Raw genomic sequence first — 21,234 nt, 5'->3', positions numbered from 1 at the left:
TCCTCAGCTCAAAGCCAGAGATCACCTGGGAGAGCAACTAGGGGTGCAGAAGACTCTTTCTTAAAAGATAGTAGGAAATTTTGCATTGTAGTGGCTCAGGAATTGCCCTAAGAGATGAGTTCCCTTGGAGATGAGCAGGGACACCCTGCACATCTTGAGCAAACAGCATTCCAAGCACACATCATGTTTGGCAATAAGGTCTATGGGGAGCTCAGCCCCTGGATGCAGACAAGCCAGCAATGAAGAATGTGGTTTCCAATTTTACTTGCAACCCCTGCACTGCTGTTTGTTGTCAGCTCATGCCATGGCCTCCCTTGAGTGAAGGCGGTAGCACCTGTGAGATGCTCAGAGCTGTGCAGTGCTCCTGGCTGCAGGGACATCGCTGCTTCTCCCTTGTGCTGGTGTCACTGCACCTATGGTCAAGGCAGCACCAAAGAGGTCAGTGGGAGTCCCAGGATAAGATTCCCCAAGGAAATTGGGATTTTAGGAATCCCAGTGAGGAGCATCCACTGCTCACTGAGTCTTTTTGATTCTCCATGCAAGGCTGCTGCCTTTTAATTTGGCACATTTCCTGGCTGAGGTGCAAATGGATAGAGAGTGACTGCAGGGATCCCAGAGCTGCCAAATACACAAGGGTAGGAACCAGCTCCGGTTACTTCTGAATTAACAATCTAATTTTAAATTTGCTGGGAGCCTGCGTTTCATTAGCGCTGGTATAATGCTGTTGGTATGCACTCTATTTAAAGCTTAATAAAGGCATTTTAATTCCAAGCTAACTGGAGTCTTGCGGTGGAATGTACTGTACCGCATAAAGAAAATGAATGGATGCAAGCTATTAAATAAGCTTTAACATGCAAAAGGATCTTTTTGCCCCCCCCCCTTTTTTTTTCTCCCTGAAAAAATCCTGAGCAAAATCCTGAGCAAAAGTGTGCTCTTGCACTCCTCAGTAACAGAGACTATGCACAGAGATTAGTTATCTCCCACTGAAAAGCTGCTGCCTGCAATCTCCTTGTGAGTAGTTTTCATTCAGAATGAAAGGAGCCAGAGAATCCTTTGAACAAGTTGCTTAGAACACAGTGTGGCTAAAAGCAGGACCTGTAAGGCAGCTTAAGGAAGGGGATGGACACTTTAGCAGGGTCTGCTATGATAGGACAAGGGGAAATGGTTTCAAACTGGAACAGGGAGATTTAGATTGGACATAAGGAAGAAGTTTTTAACAATAGTGGGGGTGAGGCACTGGAACAGGTTGGCCCATATGGGGAAGCCCCATCCCTGGAGACACTCAAGGTCAGGCTGGAGGGGCTCTGAGCACCTGATGGAGCTGTAGGTGTCCCTGTTCATTGCAGGAGAGTTGGACTAGATGGCCTTTAGGGGTCCCTTCCAACTCAAACAATTCTATGAGTCTATGAATTGGAGGTGCTGTTCATTGTATGATAGACAGCTAGAGGAGAGAGCATGCTTTTAACAACAGAGTAGCTGGAGATGGACTTACTGAGATCAAGAGCATAGAAAATACCTAATGCAACTGTAAATCCATTTACAAATAACATGTTTGGATGCAGAAGCAGCTACTGCTATGTAAGCATAATGAGCATATAGCTAACATAGTTTTCAGTTTCTTTGCCTTCAAAGCTTAGTCTTTTGACTTGTAATATGTATATTTGCTTTTTTTTAATTAATAAAAACTATTATTAGGTTTCACAAAGCATCCTTTGCTTTGTGAGTTGTACTTACAATTGTGCTGGGCCGTTAGCTTTAAGCCGTTTGTGTGCTTGTGTTATTTTATCAAAGCAAAAGTCTTCTTGAGACAAATGCAGTAAAGGCTACAAAAATAATAATTATTATTATTAATTTTTTTTTTTAATTAATGTTAAGCAGATGTGTGGTATGCATTTGGAAAATGTCCAGTGTCAGTTGGGGCTCCATGGCTCTGTGTGCCCATGGCGGTGGTGTTGGTTCGCGGGGCTGCCTCTGCACCTCCCCTCTTTTGTACGAGACCGATGTGAAATTAGTCTTGTGTTCTCTATGTCCAGCCTCGTATGTACTGTATTTGTAACAGGAAGCGGCTACAAGTCCTCAAAGAAATACGAACCTATTTTAAAACAGCAATAATTACACTGTAGAGCAGGTGGGGGCGAACAGGTCAGGCCCTGCTGGGCCGTGGGGCCTTGTGGCTGGGCTGCGAGTTGCAGGGTCTACACGTACAGGATCGGGCCTCAAATGGGTCAGCACCACTAGGCCTCGTGTGGGGTGGTTGTATGGAAAGCTATTGGAAATGCCATTTGTGGAGAGAGAGAGGGAGCCTGTGGGCAGGCAGGAGGCAAACCCAGCACTGTCACGCAGAGGAGGGCCAACGTCTCATAGCCCAGTGTGCTCTGCTCTGCCCTTTGGCAGAACGCAGGAGGAAGGAGCACACGGGAGTCCGTGTGTCCACATGTCCATGTGTCCACACGTCTCTGTGTCCGTGGAGGGGTGGAGCAGGGAGAGCGAGGCGTAGGCACTCGTGTTGTGTTCCCGATGGCCGCTGTAACTGTGAAAATTAACCAGACCTGCTGTGATAAATTTGGTTATATAAGGTTTATTTGGTTAATTTTTTATAAGTGAAAACTGAAAAGATGAAAGAGAATTGTAATATGAAAGCAACTGCTGTAAATAATGTATGAATGAATAAAATCTAAAACTTATGTCAGTTTTTTCCTAAACTGTATTGCTGTCGAGTTACTGACTACTGCAGAAACATCCCGTGTTGTTCCCAGCTCCGAGCCCAGCGCGGGCACACACCACTTGTTCCTGTTTCCACTGATAAATAGGACTATTCCTATGTGTGTGTCACGCCCTTGGATTCTATTTCCGCACTGTCCCAGCTCACTGACTAATGCTGTCAGAAGCGTCAGTGTTCTTGGAGCCGCACAGAGTCAATCCGCATGCCTGCAGACTGCTGGTGCTGCCGCTTTCAGGATGCACCCCACAAGGGCTGCACAACCCAAATCCCAGCCAAGATGAGCACTTCCCTGCAGCCAGAGATGGTCCTTCTCCTAGAAAATGTCTCATCTGAGCGAAGGGTGAACAAAACTACTCAATGTCTTTTTTATTTTTATCACTAAGGACATGAAGCATTAGTGAGCATTATTGGCAATGATGTTTTTGTGGTGGAGATACATTGGTAGAGATTTCCTGAGTCCCTCAGTCTCATTCTCTTCCATATACTTGTGCATTTCCTTATGTAAAACCCAGCACAAATGAGCCCTTCCCCACTGCCCTGGGTTTAGATCAGCACAAGTCTGTTTCTGACTCTTAGAATCACAGAACAATATAATCATAGAATCATAGTGTTGGAAAAGAAATCCAAGACCATCTAGTCCAACCATCAACCCATCCCCACCATACCAACTAACTCATGTCCACTAAACCATGTCTCTCAGTGCCACATTGACCTTTTTCTTGAACACCTTCAGGGACAGAAACTCTACCACCTCCCTGGGCAGCTTATTCCAATGCATCACCACTCTTTCAGAGAAGAATTTTTTCCAATCTAAGCTGAATATGTTTTGGTGCAACTTGAGGCCATCACCTCTCATCCTATCGCTGTTACTTAGGAGAAAAAGCTGACTCCCACCTCACTACAATCTCAGGTAGTTACAGAGAGCAATAACAAACATTCACTTCCAATTTGGGAAAGGGCATTTGAACTCCATCCCTCAGACCCATTGGCTTCAGTTGGGATAAATGGATCACCGCTGGAACAGCCTCTGGGGCTGCCTGTTCCTAGGAGGTTGTTTCTGGGGACCTCTTAGCACATACAGGGATCACTAGCTGAACAGCCAGGTAGCAAAGTAGAGTGCAAGGTCAATGCATTCACAATAAGGATTCTGTCCCTGTAGTTTGTTTTCTCCAGACAAGCAGACATCTGATAGCAATAGCTCACTTGGAGGATGAGTGTGTCCCTGGCTTGGCCTCCCCCTTCCTGATGGTTTGTTTTTGCATAAAAAAATAATATTCCCTTGGATAAAGACCTCAGCACAATGTTCTGCACTTCCAGACATGTGCCTTATGTTCTGAGATAGATGAGATGGGACCTCATCATCCCTTTTCCTGTTCCAGGCTCCCCAGTGCTCCATCCAGCTACATATACCTCAATGCCTCCTGAACTTCCCTAGCAAGCCACTCCAAGCTGTCCCCTCCACATAACCACAGCCTCCCCTCAGCAGCTTGATTTTCTCCCAGGATAAAGTGGGGAGGATGAGGCTGGACTGGAGGTGGCTAGGGAGATCCATGGGTTTTCTAGAGTTGTGCACATTCTGCTCAAACTGCTGTTTTTAGGCTGGTCAAACAGCCATTGAGGTGTTCTGTCTACCAACCTATCTAGCCATTTATCTTTCATCCATCCATTCATTCACTCATCCATTTATCCCCAGTTCACAACAACAGCCGCTCCTATGTTATATAAATGCAGGCATCACGATGACCTCCTCTTCAATAAATTTAGAAAACAAGTGTTGTCCAGTGGCAGTGAATGTCTACTTTCTCTAAGCTTTTAATTTTTTTCTATTTATTTATTTGTTTGTTTGTTTGTTTGCAGTTATTTACAACAGAAGTCGCCAAAAGCAAGCAAAGCAAAATAGCTTCTTTTTACTTTCCAATCACTCAAAATATGGCCATGCTCCTCTGGGAAGCAAAGTCCTCAGAGGCAATTTCCTTAGGAAATGAATTCCTCATGAAGCCACCGCAGGATGTTTGTTTGGCTCCCTGAAGTCCTCATCGGCTAATTTTGGCATTGCACATATGTATTATTGCCAGCATATGTTCAGACTGTCCAGTTCTCATCACTAGAGATTTTGATCTTGCTGAAGAGATGAAAGCCATGCCAATATCAGCTCCATCACTTTACAGCAATTGTCTGTCAAATGCTGGAATGACAGCTACTGGTATGGGAGGAAGATAGAGCTCAAAGATTTCATGTTTATGGTCATGTACGGTCAAATTTCTAAAATCCTTAATTTATGAAGAAATTAACATATTAATTTCTTTGAGATACTCTTTTTTTTTTCTATGATTGACCATATTTGCTACTGTAATAAAGCAAATACAGTACCTCAAATCAGCTATAGCAGAAGAGGATCTTTGCCATCTAGGGGCTCAGGCAGGGTCAGATGAATCATGCCCATTTCTGTCCATTAATGAGTAGTGCAACATGAGTCTAGACCAGCCCAGCAGTGGATGTCTGTGCTCTAAACACCTGAAGTGTGACAAATCATAACATGGTGTCTGGCTGGAAGTGCTTAATTGGATCTGAGAAGTCAAAGAAACTGAAGGACAAAAAGTGTCTGCTTTATCAGCAAATATTCACAGGTGCTTTAAATATAACCAATTGTATTCAGCCACCATAGCTTCAAGCTCTAACAGTGAAGTATGCTTCTGAAAAGAATTTGAAATGGTATTTAAAAATCAAAGCTTTGGTGCTGTGGTAAAGACAAATTACCTTCAAAAACTCACCTTGTTTGTAATCTGGTTCAGCTCTCACTGCATCATGGTTTTATCTGCTAGATGGAAAATCAATACATGACTTGTAATATTTATATTATGATCTAATTAATCTGTTGGATTCTTTTTTTCCTAAATGGGAAATAATTGATAGAGTAGGAAAAGGAGAATAAAGAGCTTGCTTCACCGTGTTTTTCAGTAGGAAGTAGGTGGTTTGGAGAAAAGGAAGATTGCAGCAAATTGAATTTGACTCCTCTTTATTTTTTATCACCCATATCTTATCTTGTAGCAACCCTGAGTATGTAGCAACCACAAAAATTAGTATAATTCTTTCAGATGTGATTCTTTAGGGGAAAATTCAACATACATCTCATGGTCTTAACAGCTCCTACAACTTTCTAAGCTGAAGAATTCTTGTTTCTCAAATACAGAACAGGATTGTCTGTATGATAAATAGGGCTTCCAAGATAAATCTTTTGTGCGCTCTTCTTTGTGGAAATGTAAAGAAAAAACAAAATGAAGAAGAAAAAACGGTAAGTACTTAGTCTTACTGGCTCTGACTTCTTGAGGCATCATTTAAAGGAATGGAAGAATAGGTAAGGAGTCAGAGAAACACAAAAATGTCCAAGTAATTGCACAACACTAGACATTTTGGCAGAGCATGAAGCGTAAGAGGCAGAACATTCTAAACCAGAATTCACCACAACTGAGTCCTGAGGAAGGCTGCTATCAGCATCAGCAGCAAAGAGTGTTTTGGGGGAAAGATGAACAAATAGTTACAAATCCTTTTTCATGGCCACTGCCTTGCATGTAAGGTGGAGAACCAATCATTTCGGTGTCCCACCATTGATGAATTCCTCCTCCTGCTTTTAAAATCTTCATGTCCAAGAGTATCACATCAGAAGATGAACAAAGGACTGGATGCTCTGCCTCTCAGATGTGGATTTTCTTCTTTCTTTTTCATGGCTACAGAGGAGCTGAGATACCCAAGGGTAGTTAATCCTGTTTAGACAGTTTTGATCTGAGGAAAGCTCATTCTACATGTAAAGACTGCACTAATAATAGCTCAAATTTTGCTCTGTTTTAGGAGGTGGGTAGAGGAACCCAAACAGGAGACTTTGTATCAAGGCTCTTAAAGATGAATGAATGCCATACGCTGGGGGAGTAGCCTTATGCCTGCTGCTGTGGATGCCCTAAGGCTGTCATTCTCCAGCTAACACTGATTGCTCATAGCTAAATCCCATCACGAATATACACAGACACAAATGCATGATAGCTGAGCAGTTCTTCCTTTCATTTTAGTGCTGTACATCCAGCAAATCATCACCTAAAGCAGCTTTGAGGTTAACCAAAAAAAAAAAAAGAAGAAAAAAGCATTATGTTTTTATGTTCTCCTGATTTGCAGATCTTGTGAAGATTAGCTTTCTTGTTCAAAATATTCTCTAAAGAAAGAATGAGGTCTAAAACGGGCTTTTCTTGATTATTAGGCTGTAAATCGGTGTCAATTTACCTTATAACTAATCAAGATAAATGTATGTCTATAAAATAAAATTACCATCTTTCACTTATGAATGTACATTATACATCCACATCTCCCACTATGGCTGACAGAATCCAATGGGAGATTGGGATGTGTGAGGGGGAACTTCAAATGACAAGGAGAATTACCTCGACCTACCACTCCCAAAACCATTCCTGAGTTTTGGCTTCTAAACAGGCTTTCAGAAGAAATATTCTCCACATGCATCATAATCTATTTCAGAAAATGTTAAGTGGGCATTGAAAGTCCTGGGAAGAGAAGAAATCTGAAAAACAAGTGAACAAGTGGAAGAAAATAAACAAGAAAATTCAGAAAGAAAAGAAGGAAGAAAGAAAAAGAGAGGGAGGGAAGGGAAACAAGGAAGAAGGAAGGAAGAAAAAAAGAAAGAAAGGAAGGATCACATTGAAAACTAATTTCTAAAAATGTAATAGTTTGAAAACTTTCCATTATCTGTCATGCTGCTTTGGCTTCCAGAAAGCAAAAACTTGCATGGAGACATTAAACTGCAGAAAAAATGTCCTTAAGATGCTATTGATTTTCAGAACGGGTAACAGTTTCTCACTGATGTTAGATCAGAGCTTTATCATTGCAGTATCACACCTATGGTTATCACATGCCAAGTCTGGCCATTGGGAAGAAGAGCGCACTTCCATTCCACACTTCAGGTCTGTGCAGTGTTCAGAACCATGATTTGACATTTTGGGCATCCTGGCAAGATTTCCTCACTGTGACTTGCAGAAATACTGCATTCAGTGAAAACAGAGGCTGGTTATTTACTCTTGTTCTAATACAACCAGGTATTTGTGATGCGTGAAATAGTGCTCTCTGTGAATATGAAGGATATGATTCTGCTGGCTACACAAAACAGTATCACATCATTTGAGACACGCTATATTTACAAAGCTTGGACTGTGCCCAACTAGGCTATGCATGACATTGGTGAAGATAACTTGGAGAGACAAGGAATATTGTCTCCTTCCTTACACACAGTCATTTAGGTTTATTTAATGTTATGTTTGCATAGCTCGTGTGAACAAGTCACACAGATGGCTTAAGCACTTGTGAATTGTGCAGTCTAAAAAAAATAAATATCCTTTCCCCAAAGGGATTGTCTTCCTGGAGTCTGATCATGTCTGAGAAGTACAACTCAATCACACGATTATCTACTGTTTCTACAATAGTCTTTTAATTAATTATCAATGACGTGGTCTTAGGAATAGGCCCTTGTCCATGTGTAATTAAAAATAAAGATAAATTTCAATAGTAGTGAAATGAGCAGAGTACATGATAAAAGAGTTTCTTTGTCATTCATTTAAGCAAAATTAATCAAAACACTTCCATATGCTAATAAACTGTAAAATTATTCACTGAGATGGTTTGTTCCTTCATCGTGTCACAGTATCAAAGGATTTGTCACCAGAGCTTCCGCACAGATTTTCAGTATTTTTTGCATATGTGAAGAAGTCTTCAGGGAAAACAGCACAGAAGCTCAAGTCCTACAGAAAGCCACGTCAGACAGAGAAGAGCTGTGAATTTACCATGATTTGAATATGCTAATATTAATTATATCTCAGTATAGCTGTCTGATAGCTTCCTGTATGCTAAAACTCATTGTTAGAAACCTCTTCTGAAAAATCTTATGATTAAGCTGAAGAAATATTTGTTCACCCATGTGCAATAGCCTAATACCCCTTATGTGTAAACCACCACATTACTTGCAGACTATGAAGCCAATTCTGTGAGTATTAGTGTGACCAGCACTGCAGAACTGCTGGTTCAGTGATGTATATTATTGCACAAAAACTGTGTATGTGAAGAATGAGGCCAAAGCAAAGGAGGATATTCAGGATTGTTTCTTTGTTCCCCTTCCACTAGACTAGAGAACATTATACACATCTATTTACATTCACTTTACCACTAGTGAGTTTAACAAAGGCTGTGTAATTTGCACACTGTAGAGATGGAGAAGACAGGTTCAAGTTACAGAATCATAGAATCATGAAATCCTTTGAATTGGAAGGGACCTTTAAAGGTCGTCTAATGCAACTCCTCTGCAATTAACAGGGACACCTACAGCTCCATCAGATGCTCAGAGCCTGCCCAGCCTGAACTTGGTGTTGCTGGGGGCAGAGCACCCACCACTTTCTCTGGGTAACCTGTGCCAGTGCCTCACTATTGCAACTAGCAGAGGAATCCCTGAGCTCCTGAATCTGTACTACAAATGAATTCTTTCTATCGGCATAGGAGCAGTGGCTGAAATTTAGTAGAGCATCTTTTTGGCGAGTTTATTGGGACATAAAATTCTTTGAGTGACATACTTATCTCAGTGTTATTTTCCTAGTTAAATGTTTTAATTAAAGAAAGATATTTAGTTCCTACTTTATTATTTCTGGGAGTGCTACCAGGATTAGACTTTTGATTTGTAAAAGCTACATATTTTGCCAATTCTGCTCAGTCTAACAAAGCCTATTTGTTACTTCTACCCAGAAACTGTCCCAGTGATGGCAAGACCAATACTTCAAGTGGCTCATTTTGATTTCCATCTATCACTTAATTTAAAAACCAGGAGATGAAGAATCTGTTGGCTCTAGCAATGGAGTCTTTTGGGGTAGGCTGTCACAGTGCAAGCAACTTCAAAGTAGTCTCTAGAGAGGATGGACATCAGTCTAAGGAAAGAAGACTGCTTCTTACAAAACCTAACTGATGCAGTTTCCTTAGAAATAGTTTCATGCATGTGTCCATGGCTGCTGTCCAGAGGCTGTCCTTTTGCCATCTTGTGACACGCACCAATAGAATGAGAGGACCACAACTAACAGATCCAAAACTACTTGTTCTATCCCAATATACATCAGTGGGAGCAGGAATGCGCCAGCCTCTAGGCAATAAGGTGTCTGGAAGAGGATGGGCACACCAACTTGGTGGCTTGGATGACAATTCAAACCTTAGGTGAGAACTCATGCTGCACTCTGACAATTCCTGTGCTCTGACAGGAATACTGCCAGTAATCCCATTACTCTGTGGTGTTCTAAACCTCTTGTAGATGCCAAAGCTACAAATTAGGCTTGAGGGATTTGTATCCCTGCACTGCAGTTTCCTTTAGCCTTTGCTTTACCTACTCTTTGGGGAAGAGAACCCATATCTTTTTCATCTGCATATCAAAAAAGCCTTCATAATTGACTTTTAATGCCATGGGTTTATGCAGCTTGCAACATGGTTTCCCCATGGATTCCCCATTTCTTCAAGACTGGGAAGGAGAATATCTGGAGATTAAAGAAGTTTCATGTAGGCAGTGAAAGGATTTAGATTCCACAATTTCCCCACTATTACAAATGTGTTTAGTTGCATCACAAACAGGACAATACATAACACTGGCAGATTTGGAAAAGAACATTTTGTATGAAGACACTTTCCCGTTGCTGAGAAAAGAATGTCCTTAGGCTAAGAAACCCAAACCTGTCATTGGCAGCTGTTAGGCAATGAAGTATCAATGAGCAAAATGGAGCAGGAGGTGGAGGAGGGAGTGAATAATACCTACTGCAAAAATTATCTATTGAAATGACTGAAATATTGCAAAACTAGAAATGAATTTTATGGTGAAGATTTCAGACTGGAGAAGGCTCGGGGGACACCTGACAGTGACCATCCAATAGTTAAAGGGAACTTGAAAACAGAAGGAGAAATAAACTATTTACACAGGTAGATTGCGATAGGACAAGGGGAATGGCTTTAAATTAAAAAGGTGAGATTTAGATTAGATGTTGGATAAATTCTTCACTGAGAGGGCATTGAGGCCCAGGCCCAGGGTGCTCAGAGAAGTTCTGGATGCCCCATCCCTGCAGAAATCAGGTTCTACAGATCCCTGGCCAGCTTGATCTGGTAGCTGACAACCAGCCCATGATAGGGAGTGGGAACTGGATATTCATTGAGGTTCCTTCCAACCCAAGCCTCTCTATGATTCTATGAGATCCCACTAAAATAGCAGAAATTATTTCATTGAGAAGGCAATGAAGGGGAGCTTGTTTCTGTACCTTAAGCACGAGGAAGGAGCACAAAGGAGCACGCAGAGGGCAGTACAGAAGTGATGCCAAAAGGAAAAGTCTTTCTGGATCAGAGGCAAAAGATGTGCATTTCACTGACTTTTACTTATGGGCAGTTACAGAGCAGAGAGTTAATTCTTCTCTATTCTGATTTACATTCAATGACATTTAAAAGAGTGAAGCACTCCCTGGATTAGTAGCTGGAACCAAAGTCTGGGATATGGTAACTTGGAGTTGTATTCTTCTTTTGAGCTCACTTTCCGGCAGAGCAAATACTGATCAGCTCGTACTCTGTGACCAGACCCAAAGGGCGCATAGAAAGCTTCTTGGCATAACATCCTGTAATTCTGTAGTTCGTGCATTCCTGCGGGTGATGGATTCTGAAAGCTTTTCAGGGAGAAAAGTTTCCTACACTGTGTGGCTAAGAAGCCAGGAGCAGCAGCAGCACCCATTGCTCTCATTGCCTTCTGAGTGGAAGAACTGCCTGTGTCAGAAGGAAAAGGCATAAATATTAAATGTCAGGAGATGAATCCCAGAAGAATGCACTTAAATCCCAAGGGCACAGAGTGAGTCACACTTCCTGTCCATGGATTACTTTTTTTTCACAGTCTACTTAGGTATTCAGAGGGCTGGCAAACATAAGGTTGTTCTTAGGTATTTTATGGAGTGCTAAGTGTATACTTGATCCTAAAACTGCTATGTGACACTAACAGCCTGCCAGCTCCTGCTGCTCTTGCCAGGTTGAGTAATGCAGAGTAATCCCAATATTAACAGCTGATGAAAAGAGGAGTGACGAGTTCATTTGACCCAAGCTGGACTTCTAGATAAGGGAAGATAAATTGCCTAGCTCAATGGGTCATTTACAAGTTGGAAGAGCTCCCTGTGTGGCATGGATGTATATACTAAACACATGAAAAGGAAATGGACTGCCTTGGAGGGGATACACAGAACAGTTTGTGGACAGCTGGAAGAATCCGATGTGCATGTTGCATGCAGAGGTATGAGAATATAATACATTTAGCTTTCTGCCTGTCAGGCCCAGCTGGTTTTCATAGGGTCTGTCCTGGTGCTCACCTTAGAGTAACCAACATGCATGTGGTTTTGCAATTTCCATACTCCCAACTAAAGTGACAGCAATAGTTCTGCTATTGAATAGAGTCTTCACATATGAAAAGGGCAGGGCTCCTCACAGGGATGTTATGAGTTTGCCTAGGTAGTCAAACACCACACATAGTGCTGAGTATTGTGACATTTGTAGTCTTTTTAGTCATTCAATCTCACATGCTATACAGGCATGTGGGATTTTATTTGCAAAGCAAGAAAAAATCTAGAATATTCTAACTTTGTACCTTAGGCATGTTAAAATAAACAAAAACAGTATATTAAGAAATTTAAGCGTTGCCCAAAATTTAAAGAAACAGCAATTTTTAATAGAAGTGTGATTATCACAAGCCTTTCTCCTCCGTATTAAGAAATCCTTAATGATGAACCTGGGAGTGGCATTTGATGTCATAAGTACATACTGACCTTGTCACTTGTTTCTAGTGAAAAGATCCTAACATGGACATTGCTGTGTTTAAGCAAACACATAGGTTCTGATGTTACTAAAGGAATAACTATCAGGCCTATCATGGCCTGAAATAGCGATTGAGCACCTGGTAGGAAGGCAGGGCCAACTCAGGGGAGCTCAGCTGCATGCAATGCACCTGAGTGGCCAGAAGGGGTGGAGCCAGGATCCAGCCCTTCACAGACTTCATTTAAGGGTTGGCAGTGGAAGTAAGGGTATCTTGCTGGAGATCTCTAACTACCAGAGGATTTCCAAAGGTAAGTAGTTTTTCTTTATTTCTGTATCTGTGGCTGCTTTGTTTGGGCTTGTTCTCATTTGCTGCAGACTAGGATTGTGCTACTATTGCTGTACTTTCCATCACATTATAGCATCACAGCACTACAGAATGTATCAGAACTCTGGCCAAAGCAGAGACACTCTTTGTCTCTAACGCAGACAAAGATCACCAGTGCAGGTGTCTCCTTATCTGAAAGGTTCACATCATTCAGATGAAGTCCCTGAGTCTTGTGGACTGCAGGCTCTTGTTTTCATAGTAATCTATTGCATGCTGCTTTCAGGTCTCTGCTCAGCCTTCTCAAGGTTAAACTTCAGTCTTTCCTCATAGCTGAAGGTGTTGATAACTCTGATTTTATTTTATACTAGTATGTTGCTGTGATTAAAATATTTTAAAAATATAAGCCCATTGGCCAAAAGGAATTAAAGCATGCTTTCTTTCTTTGGAGATTTAAATCATACAAGGTCTAGAAAATACTTACGGATTAAAAAAAGATAACACTAACATAAAATACTGGTTTTGTTGTGAAACTGTAAATATGTCTGGGAACAATAAGTGACTGAGACCAAAGGCATAAGATGAACTAAAGAGGTGAGAAACAACCTGATTACTCTATAAGAAAAAAAAAAAAAGGTGCTAAGGGATATTGAGAATGGTAGGGAAAGGTTAAGGCTTAGATCATACGCAAGAACAAATGAAAGAGCTAAAAGAAATCTTCTGCAAAAGAACAACCAACTGTATCACAAACCACAGTACTATAAGCAGCACAACACAGGGAGAAGCTAACTAAAGCACCACACTCACAACACTTTTTCTAACCTCATCTGTGACCCACAGAGGCCCCAAGGGAAGATGGTGACTTCCCCTAGCTCAAGTGTTACAAAAGCTCATTATATTTAAAGGAAAAACTCCCTAGGAGACTTATTTAATTTAACATCAGAGAAAAAGTGAATAGATGGGAAGATAAGCAGAGATTGGGATTGCTGGCAGGCAAGTAGGGTGGCCCAGCTTTCAAACTGCTACAGAGTTTATTCAGTGTGAAGAAATAAAACTCTTATAGGTGGTGTTCTTATGCAATTTGGAGCCAATCATGAATTTGAGCTGGCACTGAGGCATGGATGGGAGTTAAGAAAAGAAGATGAAAAAAATTCTGGCAGAAATCCTGAGGGTGCTTGTGTTCTTCACTTAGCCAGATACCAGGAAAACATTTACAATAATTCAGCAGTGAGCTCGCTGTCCACCAAATGGAGGTGGACAAATGGATCTGTGCAAGGAAGCTAAGGTAATTCAAGTATTTAATTTTGCTTCATTCTTTCAGCAATTCAGTGCAGAAATGTAATGTGAGAAGCAGCAGTCACTTGAGGGGAGGGTGGAGGATGATTATCAGGAGCCTGTAAGCACAGTTCTCTGCTTAGCACACAGATTGGAAAATAGTCTTGTAATCTGATGCATAAAACTTCTGAATAATTAGAAAGTGTGAAATTCAGTGCAGCCAATGAATCCACCAAAAAACTAAGGGGGGGGGAGTGGGGGGAAGAGAAATTCTGCAGGCAATTTTTGATGCCATGGAATACTGATCATGAAATGAATGACAGCAGTGAAAAACTAGTTAGCCAGAAAAGGGTCTCATAAATGCCATAAATACGCAAATGCCATTCCAAATGGATGACCATAGCAAGTTAAGGGCGCAAAGGTTAGAAGTAGGAAAATATGTAACTTTAAATTAAAAAAAAACACTCTTCTACTGTTACTAGTAAGTTCTACTGAAGTGCGGCAAAAGGGTAAGCAATAGATTAAGCTATCAGTGAAAATAGAAAAGGGATCTTTAAAAGTTCCTTCCAACTCAAATAATCCTACATTCTGTAATTCTATAAAAAGATAAGGATGAAAGAACTTAATATATTAACCATGTAATTAGTCTTGAATGGGGAAAGTGATATGGATAAACATACCAAAACCTGGAAATGCACAGTTGGAATGTGGAGAGGAATCAAAGCACAAGTCTGTATGACTGAGAGAGCAGACAAGATAACAGATTGCTTGGACTTGTAGAGAATAATAATTGATAACATTTGCTACTTGATACAAAAGTGGCCAGTAGAAGTGCACTTCTAAGATGTCTTAAGAGAATGAGCTGATTGTAGGATTCTGTTTTCAGTAGAAATAAGCCAATCAGGCTGTGCAGTTTTCCCAGGAAAGCAAAGATGGTATATAATTGGAACTTATTTTTAATTCCAGACACACTCTACCTACTGAAACTATTGCAGAATGGTAGAAATGAGAACTGATTCTTTTTCACTCTTTGAATGTTTCTGACAACCTGCTAATAGCAAAAGGAAGTATGCCAACCAGAAGAGAGTGTGTGAGCCAGGAAATATAGTAAATGCTGGCACAGAATGAGGCAACACAGGTGGGAAGGATGAATGAAATCCCCAGACATTTCTGGGGCTTCTGCTGGTACAGCTCTGTATACTTTAATGAGGTACAGTAGAATATCTGAAGGGAATTTCTGTTTTGCTTTTCATGCATGACTACTGCTGTTCAGCGGAAGAGTGACAGAACTATGGGCAAGTTCAAGTTTTCTCACTCCACCTCCTGTTCCACGTGGGGTCAGTGATGAGGACTAGACCAGGTTATTCAGGGCTTAGTCTAGCCTTCAGTGGGAGAGACAGAAGAGATATGTTAGGACACTGAAGAAATGTATTAGGAGGGTGTATTCAATCTTCAACTCATTTCTTGGCCTTATTTTCAGATCAGATTAAAAATACCAGGTCTGTAAACTCCCATATAGGAAATGAATTTACTTTTAATGGATTATTCTTAATCAATACCAAGAATAAATCATGTTCTGGATGCTCCAGCAGATTCACATTCTTAACCTACTTTCATTTTCAAAAAAATACGTCAATGTGCGCTGTTTCCTTTTCCCACGTGTAAATGTCTTGCTCAATAACATCTGAGCCCAGTTCTTGAACTTTGGCTATTACGGTTTTCACTGTGGTCATCTTGGTTCAACATAAAAGATCAGTGTGTTACTGTTTCACAGTGGTAGGTGGACATAAAGATTCAAATCCTTAGCAGATACGTATATTGGTCATGCCACAGCCATGCGAATACCAGCAAAATAGCTGTGCTAGTACGCTTCTCACAGAAAATGAGTTAAATGGTTTTCAAGTATCATTCCTTCACCACTATTCTATGTGACAAACATGAACTGAAGCCAAAGATATAAAGCAGCTCAAACAGGGTTTTCACATTGTTCAGAGAATCAGCTAGGGAAACTTCTACTCACTAAAGTATACAGAGCCACCTATTCCCACCTTTCATTTTTTTTCATGTATTCTGTTTCCTCATATATATATATTTTTTTTAAGCCTTACCTCTGTAGAGTTCTCTGCACTTCAAACAGATGTTCTATTTATTGCTCTCCCTGTACTGTCTCATAGATTTTGAGAGAGAATCATTCTAGAGGTCAAACAGTTTTAGAGATTGAAAAGGGACTCTTATGATTGCTCCCGCTCCAGCCTACTCATGTTTTGCAATCCCCTTTGTGCCAAACCAAAGTAACATGAAAAAGTGGTCATTTATAATAATAAGATTCTTGAATTCAGTTGTGTGGAAATTATTGTGCCAGCTGAACGGAATTCCTAGCAATCATCAAATACAGAATGTTTTTACCTGCACTTATTTGGGAGGAAACTTGTTGTCAGGACTGGCCCTGTTTCCCTATAATGGCTCTTTAGATTGAGGCATGCTGCACTGTCTCTTATCAAGAGCTTAGAAAAACTGTACTGCTCTGAATTTATAGTAATACATAGGTTAGTACACAACTGAGGTAAAACTGATGCCTTGTCCATAATAGCAAACACTACCCTATCTCAAGTAGTTTGTACAAGGCAATGATTGCCACAGTAAAGAGAAATAATTCTGCTATTCCACAACTTGAAATATACGAGTATTTCCAAAACCTATTTTGCAGTATAGGATGGAAGTCGGCAAGAATGGAATGCAAAGTAAAAGCAATTACTCTGGAGAGTGAGCACTCTTCTCAGTATGTGGGATTTCATGAGTTAAAAACTCATTCAGAGAGGAGCTTTGAGGTCCACTTCAGTGTGTACTGAAAAATCTAATAATCCCCAAAAGTGATAGCTTAACAAAGTAGAATAGGCCAAGCAGTGAAGACTATCTGGCTATTCATAAAGAAGAGAAGGGGAAGATTGAAGAACACATCCCAGTATCTATAATGTTTCATAGCACATCTGATGATTATTGCATGTACAACATCAAAGAGGTCTAGTTCCCCCCCACAATAATTTTATATATGCTAGTGCACTCATGGCCTACAACTGGAAGAAAACACTGTTTCTTTACTAGTGAATCTGGAGCACTAGAAGATATCTTGAGTTCCTAGTACACATCCTGCAAGTTGTGGGGACACAGCTGTCTTGAGATCCTGGGCTTGAACCAGTTTGTCTTTTGTCCTCACACCAGCCTATACAAAATGAACCTCACATGTATGATAAAGCAGTGCCCCTATTGCATGGTTATCTCGGAGATGTAAAAACAGGAAGGAAAGCTACAAAATCAAAAAGGGCAAATCTGGTGCCCAGAGATAGATTCATCACTATAATCATCTGCCTCCCACCCAAAGAGGCCCATGATTAATATGTAAAATGTTCTGACTTTGCTTATGTGACCACTGCTAATTTTATAGCAATATGAATTTTTAGAAATAACTAACTTGCTTCATCTGACAGGCTATGTACAAGTCATATGCAATAGTTATTAGTTAATGCCTTTAAGGATAATGCAAAATTGTCTAAGGATACAAATTAAAACTGTTGCAAAATCTCTGTAACTCAACACATTTAAAATTTAAATTATATTACTTTGATCATTTGAGGTCTAATGCTGAAAGATATTGAACTTCTCATACAAATTTTTTGTTTGACTTCAACTTCCAAATGATCAGTAGATGCTGAGAATGGTTTCATCTTCCACAGTCAAAGAGGCAGAACTTGGCAAACAGTAAATATTTATAAAACAAACTTACTTAAAGAATAACTCTACAGAACAATAAAGTATCAATAACAAATCCAAACACTGAAGAAGAAGCTTGAATCCTTTAAAGTGTAAGTCTGAATCTCAACATTTATCTAAGCTGTATTTAGCATTATATCAATAATAAAATTAATAGACCAGGGAAAACTAAAATACCTCCTCAAAAGTATGCTAAAGCTACAGTGTACAATCTGAGTTCGAAATTAATAGAATTGACATCAATCTGGCTATTTTTTTTTAACACATTTAATGCAGTTTTCATTTTACTCTAAAATTCTAAATACAAAGTAAAGTAAAACTCACTTGTAAGGAACTCTTTTCTAAGTCTCTGGAAAAAGACATACAGCAGCTGCCATCTACTCACAAATTATAGAATAAGCTGAATGCAACAGTTAAGCAGCTGCTGGTACAGTTCAAATAGTGTCTTTCTAATTCCAGATTTTATGTATTTTTACAAAGGCACTTCACCAAATATTTAGTATTATAATCTAAACATCCATTTAACTCAAATATATTTGTCATGTTCCCAAAGGGTTAATATTGTCTTGCTTCATTTCTTGCATGTAGCAGTTTAGCTCTGAACAAAAGCAGCTCCCTGCTGGTTACCTTGGCTAAAGGAAACACAATGAACTGGTAAAATCCAGTTTTATCTCACTGCTGTTGCCTAGGGCTACAGACAAAATGAAGTAAAAAAAATTCACATGCAGAGTATTAGGTGCTTATGAAAGATCCAGCAGCGCTGTTGCCTAGTGATTCAGTGAGGAATCAGCACGGGCCAATGAGGTGTACGGGTACTGAATAACATCCCTGATGACTGTTTTACATCTCCTGCAATTCTGTCATACACCCCCATGATTTCCCAGTGGTAAGAAGCACTTTCAAGGGAACCTGTCAACAACAACAAAAAAATTAAACAAACACATCTCTTATAGCAAGATTACTATTTTTGCTTTTCCTTTTGGATATGGATAATGCTCTAGATTACTCACCTATCTATGTGAAGTGTTCTTCGCATCTAGTAATACTTAATTGCAATTACAATTTTGATTAAGATACTGCTTTTTAAAAAATCATCCACTTTTACAGACCTGAGGTATATTTGTTGTTGCCTTGGCTCCTTTTCAGTTTGTTTTGCAGTTACTGGTGTAGTACAGTAGATATTTTGACATGAAAGCTGCCTCATTAGCAAGGACTACATTTTGGAAAAGAAGCTACTTCAAAGGTAAAGAATTCTTTTCCTCGAAGAAGAAAAAATCTCTCCCTATTACGATGACATGTGTGCTCTACTTTAATGATATCTTTCTTCCATAATAAGAGATAACATTCATATTAATAGAGCACATAATATGTAGCTAGTTGAGGGAAGTGTGCTGAAGGAAAGCAGGAGCATTTGACAAAAATCTTTTCATCTTCAATATCTCTAATCCTAAAATAAGTATTTACTGTACAGAAAGATAACATGAACAAAAATACAGACTTCTTGAAAAAAGATCAGTCTCAAATTCTTCACTGAGATCAAACTGTTTACACTTTATGGTTTGTATGTGGTCTCTGCCATTGATCCATTTTGGATGTTTCAGAGGAAGATGAAGTGTCTTCATGATGTGTGTAGCCTAACATGCAGTAAGAGTAAAAATATGTCATGACTTCTATGGTAATTCACTTGGGAAAAGGAGACCAAGACAAGGTAAGAAAACACGCATCTCCAAATACTTCTACTGCTTATAAAAATATCCAAATCTTTCAAAACCCCAGACAACTACCTATTGTCCAATACTGTTTCTTTTTACCTATTAAAATGCAGTTTCCATTTAAAAGAGAATCACTGTTCTCATAGGAGTGGCATATAGAATCCATCTGCTAACGCACCTAGGTGCATTTGTCAGTGTGTGGTACGACGCTTCTAGTATAAGAAAGGAACCATGCTATGTGCTGTAGTTTGATGAACTTCTGCCAGTGGTTAGTCTGCAAGAGGTAACATTAGGCTGTGTAACTGTGAGCATCCTCATTGTGTGCAAACATCTGTCTTTATTACAAACCTATTGCTCATATTTTATTTCATATCAATGACTTTCTTAGGCAAAATATGAACAATGTTGTCTTTGACAATGTCCTCAAAAAAGTGAATCCCAGAACTATCAAGGAAGGACTGCAGTGTCGCTATTCGCCTTATATACTATTAGTAATGCCATACTTAATTTAATGAGTCTCCACTGGGGGCCAGAAATATGTAACTATAAGATCTCAAGGGAAGGCTGGCCTCACAAATGCTGAAATAGGAGACCTGGAGGAAAGAATATAAGCTAAAATTTATCTACTAGTTTTCTTTTTCAACTATTCCCATTAATAAAAGCCTGTATGTTGTAAATATTTATGAAATAAACAGAAAAAATCTGTTTCTATCCCCAGATCTCATTCAGGTATACTGGAGAATGAGTTATCTGGCAACACCAAACATTCCGTTTCCTCAGGTAAAAGGAAACCCTTGGGCAATTACTCTCTTAATTCACGTATTCCAGAGACTGAAATCCCTTATCAACAAAAGCTGAGCAGTGAACTAGAAGCAAAGGGCATCAACCTTGTAGAGAGAAAAACCATAGTTACATTATGTAATTACAATTAGACACAATGGAAATGGATATAGTAGCTGTTTAGCTATCTTCTCAGCTGTTACAGATGCAGTTCAAATAGACAATGGGCCATGCTTTAAACTGGAAGGAGTGATTTTTTTTTTGTATGTCTTTCTAAAAAGATCAGTTTTCTAAGTGAAAATTACTGAAGAAAGATCTTTTGCAATATTGTTATGAATGCACGTTTCAGAATGCTTATTAAAGCATTGTTTCTCATTCTACCACACCCATCAGAAATCCCACGGCAATAAATGAAATGGATTTTGAAATTACTGTACTGTATAGCTAAGACGAACAGTGCGCTACAGTCACGCTTGCCAAAATAAAGGCTGAGTTTCTTTCAATTATTTTTCCTTTAGATTTTTTTATGGTAATTCTAAAAAAACTATTACCTGCAAATATGAACGTGAAACCATTGAAGTGAAAGTCAAAGTAGTTGTTTCTAGATTCTTAATGTAATGACAACAACATAGAAAGCTACATATCCTTGAGATAGCAGTGGAAATTCAGAATTGTTTCTACCTTCAGTGGCACTTCCAAGGCTGTGGTTTGCTGAAGGGATTCCATTGTTCTTTTCACCAGTGCTGTAAGGACGAAAAAGAAAATCTACAGCTTTATGTTCTAGTGTGGAATTATTATATTTA

General features: G+C 39.7%; 1 long non-coding RNA gene across 1 annotated transcript; it reads right to left on the bottom strand.

Moving 5' to 3' along the window:
* Positions 1 to 18,010: 18,010 nt before the first annotated feature.
* LOC109367430 lies at positions 18,011 to 21,209 on the bottom strand. Its single transcript, XR_002114566.1, has 2 exons — positions 21,113 to 21,209; positions 18,011 to 18,848 (listed from the first exon to the last, which is right to left on the bottom strand). It is a non-coding gene; the product is annotated as an uncharacterized LOC109367430 (long non-coding RNA).
* Positions 21,210 to 21,234: the final 25 nt, after the last annotated feature.

Source organism: Meleagris gallopavo, chromosome 4 (genome assembly GCF_000146605.3).
Source record: "Meleagris gallopavo isolate NT-WF06-2002-E0010 breed Aviagen turkey brand Nicholas breeding stock chromosome 4, Turkey_5.1, whole genome shotgun sequence".
NCBI classification, from domain to species: domain Eukaryota; kingdom Metazoa; phylum Chordata; class Aves; order Galliformes; family Phasianidae; genus Meleagris; species Meleagris gallopavo.
The sequence above is the reverse complement of the archived record's forward strand: the minus strand, read 5'-3'. Positions and strand labels throughout refer to the sequence as shown.